The sequence below is a fragment of the Pseudonaja textilis genome, chromosome 6, assembly GCF_049901715.1.
Source record: "Pseudonaja textilis isolate UNSWEBS1 chromosome 6, rPseTex1.2, whole genome shotgun sequence".
Classification (NCBI taxonomy): domain Eukaryota; kingdom Metazoa; phylum Chordata; class Lepidosauria; order Squamata; family Elapidae; genus Pseudonaja; species Pseudonaja textilis.
Window position 1 is genome coordinate 31,285,947 of NC_141995.1, and position 12,234 is coordinate 31,298,180.

The 12,234-nt window shown below is 33.6% G+C and overlaps 1 long non-coding RNA gene across 6 annotated transcripts in view; it reads right to left on the reverse strand.

Moving 5' to 3' along the window:
* The window catches only part of LOC148125438 (uncharacterized), a 66,156-nt gene extending 54,413 nt beyond the window's left edge, over positions 1–11,743 (reverse strand). For all 6 annotated transcript variants that reach the window (XR_015744207.1, XR_015744208.1, XR_015744205.1 and 3 more), the window contains exons 1-2: positions 11,679–11,743; positions 11,487–11,588 (exon numbers count right to left, since the gene is read on the reverse strand). This is a non-coding gene — a long non-coding RNA (uncharacterized LOC148125438). The remainder of the gene's footprint in view (positions 1–11,486; positions 11,589–11,678) is intronic.
* Between the last annotated feature and the right edge of the window lie 491 nt (positions 11,744–12,234).

A 12,234-nucleotide genomic window follows, 5' to 3' on the forward strand; every position in this document is an offset into this window, starting at 1 on the left:
AAAAAATAGATTTTTTTTAAAGTGGCTGGTTAGGAAAACATATTATTGTCAGCTATCATTGAATAAACAATTCAATCCTGATATCTTCATTAGAGCTTCATAGATTGCATTGATTCTCAGCAATGGCACCTTTCAGAATAAAGAATCCTGTGACATGAGCAGTTTAAGAAAAGTTTTTCAACATTTATCTTAATAGAACTTCCAAGGAGAGAGCCAAATCTATTTGTAATGGTATATAGTAATTAAGTCAATTAATTAATTAAAATTAATTAATTATATTATAAGTATATAATAATTAAGTCAATTAATTAATTAAAATTAATTAATTATATTATAAGTATATAATAATTAAGTCAATTAATTAAATAAAATTAATTAATTTTTGAAAATTTTCTGACAATGATTTATTTTTCTTGACTATACAGGCATAGTGACTCTGCTGACAACTATACTTCTGAATTTGTTGTATTGGCCATCAAAATAGCTTTTTGTTGATGTTTTAGAATATAATTTCAAAAACAAAGTATAATTATCATATTTTTCACTATAGATATAATGCTATTATCTCTATTTCCTTTTGAAATGTAAGTGGAGCCAAATACAGGTGTGAAGCTATTGAATATTACCTGACAAGAAAAATGATTTAAAGAAAATGTATTAAAGAAATTGGTAGCAAGATTCAATGGGTGTCCCCCAAGTTAATCCTTGTGATTAGCTCAGAGACATCTGAGGTTATTTGTAGCTTCTGAACATTTTGAGTCAAATTCTTCATTTCTATACTAATAATTGTTGATCTTTAAATTGATATGCAGCAATCAAGACCAATATGAGGCTAGCATATTGACTAATTTGGATTGTACAATTGGTCTTGCTAACCTGTTATACTTGGAAGTGAATGGTAATATTCTATGCTGTGTTTATTATTGAATAAGTCCTTTAGTTCCTCTGTCATGTCACTTGTAAATTTCAAAGGCTGCACGCTAAGGATTGAACTGGAAAATATCTGCAAAACGTGTTTTTTTTTTGCATTTACTACCTAAACTTTTGACATAAAGACATACCTCACTAAAAGGGGATTTTTTAGCATGCAGACTCTGAACTCACATCTCATCCCTTATGAATATGGATTTGTTTCAAGTTTCATCATGTTTTCTTTTTATTGTTTACCATCTGCTATACCAGACTTTAAAACAGATTCTGTTTTGCTTTGCCAGGGACTTGCTAAGCTGTTGGTTTTCTTTCTCTATTCAGAGGAGGAGCTATTGTTGAGGGGTTTTATCTCTCCAGTGGCCAATTAAAATATATATATAAACTCACACTGAATTTAGAAAAACTGTGATTCTTCCTTCTGTTAAGAAGGTATGTACTGAATTACATCTGTCTTGTGGTAAAGAAATATGTTTATTTTTGATTGCATATTTTGCATTCTTTAGTCAGTACAATCCTGTCTTTTTTTATTCCTGTACATGCATACTTCTTCATCTTTGTTTCTTTTCAAGAATTATCACAGCGTTTGAGTGAGGAGCATTCTTTACTTGTCTTTACCTATATAACTTTATATTAAAAAAATGAAACTCCTGATTCCTGAATTTGGGAAAGAATAAATACAGAACAGACCATTTGAAAAAAGAAATGATTGCTTTACAAATAAATAAAAGCACGACATAGCCAGTGTGAGAAAACCTCTTTTCAAAACTCTCTAAGAAACTGGGATATTTCTGGACCATTTGTAGAAGACAGAGAGCCTCTTAATGATACACTTTCCTCTACTTCTGTAACAAGTTACCAACAATTTTGTGTCCTTTATATTAACTTGCATATAGATTGAAGAAAATCATGCCAAAATCATAGAATTATGAATACATACTCAAAAATCTTCTGTATTCTTATTTTTTTATGTTGATTAAAAAGTAAAAGAAAATATCAGGAAACTATCTTCTGAAAAATATAACTTTGCCTCATTAGAAATTATGATTTCTAGGTCCCCTTTAGACTTGAAAGTTGACTGGATGATTTAATAGTAAAAGATGCTAAATAAATATAACAGAATAACAGAGTTTGAAGGGATCTTGAAGATCTTCTAGTCCAACCCCTTGCTCAAAAAGGACACCCTATACCAGTGTTGGTGAACCTTTTTGGCACCAAGTGCTGAAATGGGAGCACATGCATGTGACGGAGCACTGAAAACCAGAAGCGCATGAGGGAGTGCCAGAAACCAGAAGAGTTGGTCTTTGTGTGCATGGGAGCGCTGGAAACCGAAAGAGCAGCTCCCCAGCATACATGCATGCACTAGGAAGGTGAGCTTCTGGTTTCTGATGAGTGAATGTGTGCTGGCCACCTGGTCTTCCTGTTTCTGGCACACATGCACGTGCGAAGACCAGCTGGCCGGCATGCATGCGTCTGTTGAAAACCAGAAGCTCAGCCGCTGGGAGCTGCTCTTCCAGTTCCGGTGCTCTTGTGTGTGTGAAGACCACCTGGCCAGCGGGCATGTGCGTGCTGGAACCCAGAAGAGCAACAGGTGACAGCTGATGTGCCACTTCCAGCATGTGTGCCAAAGTTTCGCCATCACGGCCCTATATCATTTTTACAAATGGTTCTCCAAACTTTTCTTAAAAACCTGCAGTGTTTTTACTTTTACTTGCTCCAAAACTTCTGGAGAAAGTCGTTCCACTGATTAATTGTTCTGACAGGAAATTTCTCCTTATTTTCCAATTGGTTCTCTCCTTGATTAGTTTCCATTCATTTGTTCTTGTTCTGCCTTCAGGTACTGCCAATAGGTTGACTTCCTCTTTGTAGCACTCTCTTAAATAATGGAATACAAATCACCCTTAGTACTTCTTTTCTTAAAGTACCCAATTCCCAATTCCTGAAACTGTTCTTTTGCAGGAATATTTTAGCCTCTAGTCCCCTAATTTGTTGCTCTTCTCTTAATGACTTCCTAATGACTTGGTGGGCATGGCTGGGTGGTCACGTGACTGGGTGGGCATGGCCAACTTGATTAGTCCAACTCACAATAAAATAGCACTGTTCCAATATTTAGAATAGATTAGAATAACAGAGTTGGAAAGGATCTTGGAAGTCTTCTGGTCCAACCCCCTGCTTAGGCATGAAACCCTACATTACTTCAAGACAAATGGTTATCCAATCTCTTCTTAAAAATTTCCAGTGTTGGACCATTTACTTCTGGAGGCAAGTTGTTCCATTGATTAATTATCTGACAGGAAATTTGAAGGGCTCCTACAAAAATGAGGGAATCAATCTCTTTTTCAAAGCACCGAAAGGCACAAGAAACAATGGATGGAAACTAACCAAAAGAGAAGCAACCTAGGACGAAGGAGAAATTTCCTAAGAGTGAGACCAATCAACCAATGGAATATCTTGTCTTCAGAAGTTGTGGGTGTTCCATCACTAGAAGCTTTCAAAAAGAGTAAGGGAAGTACACACCAAAAGGACAGGGCCAGGAACCACTAAAACAATACAGAAAATTTAAAACAGCCATTCCTCCCTTTAAAAAAAAAAAAACAGTAGCTGAGAGGAAAGCTAAGAGCAGCTGCTCAAGCTAATTGAAAGCCTGGGCATGCTGCCAAAAGCCATTAACCCTCCCAATTCTACTATTCTATGTTCTCTATGTTCTAAATTGGGTGCTTCACAGCAAAATAATTACATCTGGCTGAACCACATATGCATTAAATTCATGGCCTGTATGATCAAGTTGCATCGTTGTCCTCTCCTGTATCTTTTCCTCCAGGAAGAAACAAGAAGTAGCCAACACTGCAGCAGCTATAAAAGGTCTTGGGGAATTCCAGGGAGTATCAGCTGATCACAGAAATGTTACTTAACACTATTTATAATGAAAATGTTTGTAATCTTGTTTTTCTTCCTAAAGGGAAGAGGTTAATCCTATCTCTTAGATGGATGATTGATGGGTTTCCCTGCCCTAATCCTGTCAATTTCTGTTGTTTATTGACTTGATTCAGTGTGCATTGGCTGGATTCCAGCTGCAACTGTTAAGTGGTTCTTGGCTGTCTGCCCAGAACTATTAACTGAAGGGAGAGAGGGAAAAAAAACCCTCTTTTGCACTTTATTTTTAGCTGGTTCTCGGAACTACATGAGCAATTAACTAATGGCTCGGGTGAACCATGCGAACCAGCTGAATCCCACCTGTGTGGTGACTGTGTGGATACAATATCCTAGCTGTGGTCTTACCAGGCCATTATAAAGTAGTAGTAACACTTCATGTGAGTTTGATTCTATCCCTCTGTTAAGGCAGCCTAGGACTTTTTGGTAGCTGCAGCACACTTCTGGCTCATATTTAAGTGATTGTCCACTAGGACTCCAAGATCCTTTTCACAGTTATTACTATTGATCCATGTACCATCTATTCTATACCTGTGCGTCTGGTTTTTCTTGCCTAAATGTAGAACCTCCTTACTTTGTTAGACAAATCCTTGAATCCACTAGATTCATGAGCTCAGTATTTTTTACAAGCTAATAAGAGAAACAAAACTTACCTTATTCCATTCCTAACCTTTGGGAATCCCAGAGTTTGGGATGCTACAATAACTGGAGAAGATGACCAACACTGAGTTTTGCTAAGACCAAGTCACAAATGGATATAATCCAATTATATGAATGTAGGTTTTTGACACCAAGGCTTTTTTCCCAACAAGTATATGAAAGGAATTGAGCTGAACTTGTCTAGCGGTAGTTTTTGAGTAGTTTGTGAGTAGTTTTTGAGATCACAGAAATTCAGCCATTCACATAGAGAATGATTTTTAGATCATTATTCTAACTTCAGAAGAAATCTTATTTCTTAAGATTCCTAATAAAATGTGTATATGATCTTTTCTTCCATCATTACAATCATTCTGTCATTTAATATTATACTGGATTTTTAAAAAAATGTTAAAGCATTTTGTTAAGAACATGCCTAATAAAATGTACTACCACGTTTGCCTTTTTCAAATTATTTTTAAAAAAAAGTTTGCTAAGATATATTATACTTTGACAAATGCTTGATGAAGAAACTGAAACAGAACAGTATACATTTTGGCTTCCTCGATTTAAATTGTTTCAGCATTAGATTACATTATTGTAAACAAACTTGTGGTCTAATATTAATACATTTTCAAAATGGAAACCTGATGGATTAGATTATTTTCCCTCAGTTTCAATCTTAAGGGATATCCAACTGATGTTATTTATTTTAATTAAATTACCACATTTTCCTTATGATTAAATGCCAGAACAATGAATTTGTGGACAAATTTTAATTCCACCTACCTGAATATAAGCAAATTTTTAAAAGGCAAGGAATATTTTCATTATTTGAATGCATTTCATTTCTCTCTCTCTTTTCATAGTAGGCACAACTTACACAATGGTTAAGTTTGAAACTAAATATTAGCAGTGATTCTTGAACAGTAACAAGTACTTTGAAATAAAACATTTGAATCAATGGAAAAGATATAGAAAATGGATTATAGTTTATAGATGGTTTTATACATTTGCAAATTAAAATTAGGGCTTGTTAATTTGGTTGTTTTAGAAGACAGTGACTTTTTGTTTTTATATAACCAAACCTGTATTAGAGCCATTATATTAATTAATTCCTTTGTAACTGCATGGAACTTACACCTGTATATTATTTATGATAAAATATATGGCAAAATAACAGTAAACCAGAGCAAACTGTCAAAAATCTACATTTCTACCTGTCATTTTATTCTATTACTTTATTCTATTACTTTACTATTAGTGATGATTTGCAAATGCAGGAAAGGAAAAAAAAATAACGAGCCAAAGATTTGAGGTGAGAAAAAGTTTAATTAAATTTTGCTTACAGCAGAATCATTCACTATACTAGTTCATTTTTCTATTCTTAAAAGCCATTTGCATCCATCATATCAATATTCACTTCATATATGTAGTTTGTTCTTCAAATCTCTCATCAATTTCAAAAAGTCACTTCATTATCATCTTCTAATTGCTTCCAATCAATTCATATATTTGCTTTGCAATTTGACCTTCATTCATTCTGTCTATGAGACCAAACCATCTTAATATTTTTTGTACTGGTCTTTCACTGTTGTATTCAGTCCACACAATTCAACACCTGCTCATTTTTTAATTTTTGTTTTCTTTTGCCATATTCACTTCTTTACACCATGCCTATTATTTTATGTTACCCAATTTACTTTGATATAATATATTTGGAATACTGATAGGCTACAAATAGCTATTAGGAAAGTTGCCTGTTTACAAACTAATTGTTATTATGGCTACATAATATTGTAGCCATAATATTGTTTATCATAATGCAAATGGATAAGGTTGATTTCTGCCTATTTTTTATCTAAGGGCTTATCTTAATTCTGATCTTGATTCTGATCAGCTAGTCTTATTTCCAAATACAGCCAGATTGACATGTCCTGCTCAACTCGCTCCATCTAATTTTACTCAAGGGAGCTGGCAACAGCCTTCTGAAGCACTGGATGGCATGAAAAATAACAATGGATAGAAACTCATCAAGGAGAAAAGCAACCTAGAATTAAGGAGAAATTTAATGACAGTGAGAACAAAACCAGTGGAACATGTTGGACAGCCATTTGTCCAGAAATAGGACAAATAGGTCCCCTGCTTTTGCGAGGGATTGAACTATAAGACTTCCATGGTCCCTTTCAACTCTGTTATAAGTCATTAGCTTGAGACCTGTAGAGGTCATAAATAGCCTGTGCTTCTTAAAAGGTAGCCCATTTTATGACTTTGCAAAATGATTATAGTTTATTATTACTATTACTAAAATTTGTATGCCACCCAATTCCCAGTGATTCTGGGGAACTTTTAAACATTTCTTCTATATTTATTTTTCCCTATCTTGGATGACTCTAAGAAAATATTTGTAGAAATGATGCGCAACCTTTTTCAAAAGTCATGGCCTGTGATTGCATGGCATATCAAGCTACTAATATTCTAGAGCATTTTAGGTTATTGTATTATATGACTACTGTAGGAACCCCATTCCTACTTCATGATATAGTGTGCTATGTGAATCCAGAAGATTAGATTACTTAAATAAGTTAAATTTTCTTTAACTGTAGTACAATACCAGGTCAGGTGGTATGTGGAGTTTTAATGTATCTAGATCAACATTTCTAGTTTAGATGATCTTGAGATGTGTGGATTTAAACCTGAAAAATTTCCAGGCTGTATAATAATTAGTAAGAATTGGGTTGAATTTCCCTCTGTGAACGGTCATCAGAGTGGGAATATTTAGCTAGGTTTACTGGATTTGGACAATGCATTTTCTAGTTGAGAATTATATAGGTTTTATACAAAAAAAAAAGGAAATCAAGGTTTGAAGTACAAGTTCCATTAACTAAACAAAGGATAGAGAGTAATTTCTAGTATTTATATGCATCAAAAAGTATTCTGCTTATCAAATATTTAGTAACAACATACCAAAACCTAAAACTATCTCAGAATTCCAGGTTAGATTCCCCAGCCTCAGCCAATCTGGTTCACAGTTCATGGTGAATATTAGGAATAAAAATAAGATTTAATAAATTGTACAATGCAAAGCTACTAAATGATAGCAGTTCTTTAGAGTGTCTACATAACTTTTCTTTGGTCACTTAGCTGATTGTGAGAGACTCCGGTAGTGCCATGAGCACATTTCTACTTTGTTTTGTACCACAGAAATCAGAATTATCCAATTATTTTCTTGCCTGGACTACTGTTGAAGATAAACCAAAACATTGCTTCCCTCCCATTTTCTTCACTCAATAATTCAATATAAAAAGTTGGCCAACATATAACTGCTGATAGAAAAGAAAAGCACAGAAAAAGACTAGTTGCTCTGAGCTGTTTCTACTAAAATAAGGCCTCCCTTGAAACTTTAACTATGTGTTGTTTCTCAAATCAATAGTGTCGGCAGAAATCAAAGTCATAAAAGTATAATAATGTTAATATCCCCAGTTTTTGGGCTAAAAAGATCCAAATGCGTCTACATGTGTTGTCATCACAAGGAAATGGCAATATCTAAGCAACTGGGAAAATCTTAATTCATAAGTCACATACAGACGTAATTGTTTTAAATAACTTCTCTATCCTATCAAATGGAAAATAATATTATTTTAACTTGGAAAATAAAAGGTTCTTGGCTAGACTTGAAAAATATAGATGAGAACTACAAGAGACTGGAACAATACCAATTCCACCCTTCCCCAACACTTAGCAGCTTTGGTTATGGGAGTCAGATTAAATAATCATACAAGAGAATGCTTTGTGTAGTGGAGGCCAAAATGGAAGATCCTAAGCTTTTAATACAGAAGCAAGTTCGTATGCAAGATCCTTCAGGACAGTTTTCTTACCTACACCTTAACTGTAATAATTGTGTGAATACACACACACACACACAATCTTCATGTTGTTTCCTTTTGAGCTAAGAAACAATAAGCAAAACACAGAAAAGAAATGATAAATGATAGTATATATTCCTATTCTGTTTCACACATATGGATCTCCCTGAGATGACCCATGGTGGGATACAAAACAAACAGAAAGTCACAGAAAACAGGTGAAGGCCCTTTTATTCCTTCAGTTTGCTTCCAAGCTCTGAATATCTTTGATGGAAGACAAAAAAAACGTCCCACACAGCTACACAAAGAAGGAAAAAAGCAACACAAACCAGGCAAGATAAGGGCTGGAGGATGTCCACAGATAACACACACTGGGAAGGATGCCAAACTCAGAAATGAACTATAAACTAGAGATATTTTCACACTTTGTTTCCAGCGTTTGCCAGTACGCAAAGAGTCAGTCTCCACCAGGGGCATGACACTCCCCTTTTAGGAAGCTATGACGTATTTGAAACAGAGGTAATGATGTGATTTTATTTAACATAAATGAATATATTTAATTCTACAGGCGCATAGTTTTTCTATGCATCAGTGGTCCATCCAGAGATTAGTTTATCATAAACTGAATAATTTCATCATAGGATGTTCCTGAATGTAAAAAAAAAAAAAGCAACTTATATTATCATTGTCAGACAGCAATTGGTCAATATTTCAGGCAGAGCTATTTCCTGGATCTTTCAGATCAAGATTTTTGCAAATTTTTGTAGGACTTCAAGCAAAGTAAATGTTTTGTTACTGACCTTCCATGGCCCTTCCACAGGACAATGTAGCATCTCTTAGCAAATGATATTCTTTCTGGTCCATACACTTTATGATTAGGAAGTACTCATAGAAAAATGGATGTGTTATAGCTTGTCTCAAAGAGAATAAAAAGGATTGTGCACAATTAAAGATGTCTGTTTATAAAAATGGTTCATAGCTTGAAAAATATTTGATTCCCTTGAATCAAGTATGCAGTAAAAAGAATTGTCTGGTTTCACTTGATTCACATGTTGCTGTCCCATTTATTTAAACATGTTCTAATTACCATTCCATAAAACAAAAAGAATAATTTTGTGCATTCTATTATTTTCAAATTCTTTAACATGGAATGCAAACTGTAATGAAAAAAATAATACTTTATCTACTGTATATATGATCACATAGAGCTTGTACAAAGTTTCTGTGAGTACACAATAAAGTTTATGGTTAAATATTATGGGTATTATTGGAATAAGAAATATAAGTCTACCAGGACATACAATCGTGGTAAGTTATATGTGTATAAATCAGAATACCAGTATTGGAGCAATAATGGATATACTATCCAGAGACAGTTGCTTATGCCAGCTTTTTCAAGATCCTGTTATTGTAGTATCATTTTAAAAAACTTTTTATTGTGTTTTTCCTGACAACATTAAGATGACCATTAAATTATTTTTAATTTAAACATAATGCAATTAATTACATTTCCAAGAAATATTTTTAGATGACCATTAAATTATTTTTAATTTAAACATAATGCAATTAATTACATTTCCAAGAAATATTTTTAGCTGCTTGGTTAAGCAAATTGGCTGTGACTCATTAAAATTTTTCCTATTTGAAATTTAAACTAGAAGAATATTATTATGATCAGTATGGTTTATGGAAAAGGAGTGTCCAGAAAAATTGATGTTAAATTTATTACTTTACTTTGAAGTCGTTTGTACAGTCCTGACAAAACAAAAGCCTACTAAAAAGTTAAATCTACTTAAAACCACCACATTACTTTTTAATGTATTCATAACATATGCACTTTATGACCTTAGCATATAATTTAGGGTATTATGTTTCCAAACTTTAAATAAATTCTGACAAAGCACAGATATAATCTCAAGAAACTGGGAAAGGTAATCAGTCCCATAACAAGGGAACAGATATAACATTAGAATAGATATTATATTAAACTAAACTTGTTTTTCGTGAAGGATTAAGCAATGTAAAAATATGAAAATGTAATATAAATGACTGACATAGCCTGCATGAACTTTCAACTATTGGCAGTCCTTGACTCACAATAGTTCATTTAGTGACCATTCGAAATTACAAGGGCACTGAAAAAGTGATTTATGACTGTTTTTATATCCTGTGCATTTTTCTTTTATCCTTAACTTCTTTTCTTCTTTAACACACAATTCAACCTTCACTATAAAACCATTAAAAATAATCTTGTATACGTACATGATATTTCAGAAGTTTACATCCAGAAAAAAGTCCAATTTTCTATCTATCGTAGTATTCTATAAATATATTTCATTGAGTTTTTTCTTTTCAAACATTAAACAAAGTAGTGTATTCACATCTCCTAAAATACAAAACCCTTTAATGCATTCATTCTATTTTAAATTACATTGCTTTAACATTGGTTATCTGAAAAAACTTTTGAAAATTAAAAAACCCCTTACTTTTGTTCAACATTTATTGATTTATTTATGAATCAAATTTATATAAAGTGACTTTAGGTGATGTCCTTTGTATGGACTAATCCATATAAAGGCAACTATATAAAAATCACATTAGAAAGTAAATATTATATTTTATAAATGAAAGTTCTTTTAAAAGAATTTGCTTCCTTTTTTATATGCAATTATTATATGCATTATTTTGGTAAATTTTGGCTATGAAGCAATAAATCCTGTAAACAAATTACTATATTGCTATGAAATCTATTGGGAACTTAATACAATCTCTGCCTGATACAATCTGGCAAAATACTTATATATCAACATCCTTGTCATTAAAAGATTTGACACATTCTCAAAGGTGAACCAGTGCTAGAGTGAAACTAATAATATTAATAGAGATAAAAAATAAGGCATATTCTTTAAACATGATTCTTGAGTTGTCTCAGGATTCTACTCACTCTGTGAGAAACTTGCTTGCTGAAAATGAAGTCTGAATTAGCCCTAAGGCTGACCTGTCTATGCTATTTTCTTCTCCCTAACCTGAATAGTATTCATGTGCATTGTTTATTATAAATCCTTCCACTACAAATAAGAAATTATATCAAAAACTTGGTATTTGGCAGAAGTAAGTCATATTCACCTTTTCTCACAGGGATATAGTAATTTGTATTGTTCCTGGATCAGTTGTTTGTTCACAGACCTTCACTTATCACTGGAATCAGCTGCAGTAGAGAAGAAATTCCTAGAAAAGCAGATTCATAGTAGGAATGTTGAATCTCTATAGGGTTTGTGGGTGAACCTTTCCCTCCACAGGTAGGAATTCTTGCCTTACCCTTTCTCCCAACTCCAGGGTGCTGTTCCTATCCACAGAAAATCAACTGCCAAGCTACAACTTCACCAGTCATTTCAAACTGCCAAAAGGAAAAGTGCCATGTGGTTTTGCAGCTCCATTTACAGTGGCCAGTCCAATTTATTATAAATCACCATGAACATAGCATACAAGAATGTGAAATGAGATTGCAAGACAGTTTTTGTGGTCTTTGTCAGCTGGAGAGAGCATTTCAAGATTGGCAATGAAAATTATGTGGGTTATCTTTGAAAGGTTTCTGAGGGTTGAGTAAATGTTCTCTATTTTTTGTGGGTACTTCGTACAACATTCAGACCCTTATGCTCTCTGGGTCAAATGAGTATTTTTTCTTTGTTCTGCTTCTTAGCTATTGGACAGTTACAGGGGTGGGTTTCTACCAGTTCTGTCCACCTCTGGACAGTAGGACTGGTAGCTCTGAAGAGCAGCGGACATAGAACCTGTTCTCTGCTGATATTTTTACTCACCCACCCACCCGGGCTCTTACCTAACCTTTATTTCCTGATTTTTTTCAACTTCAGCT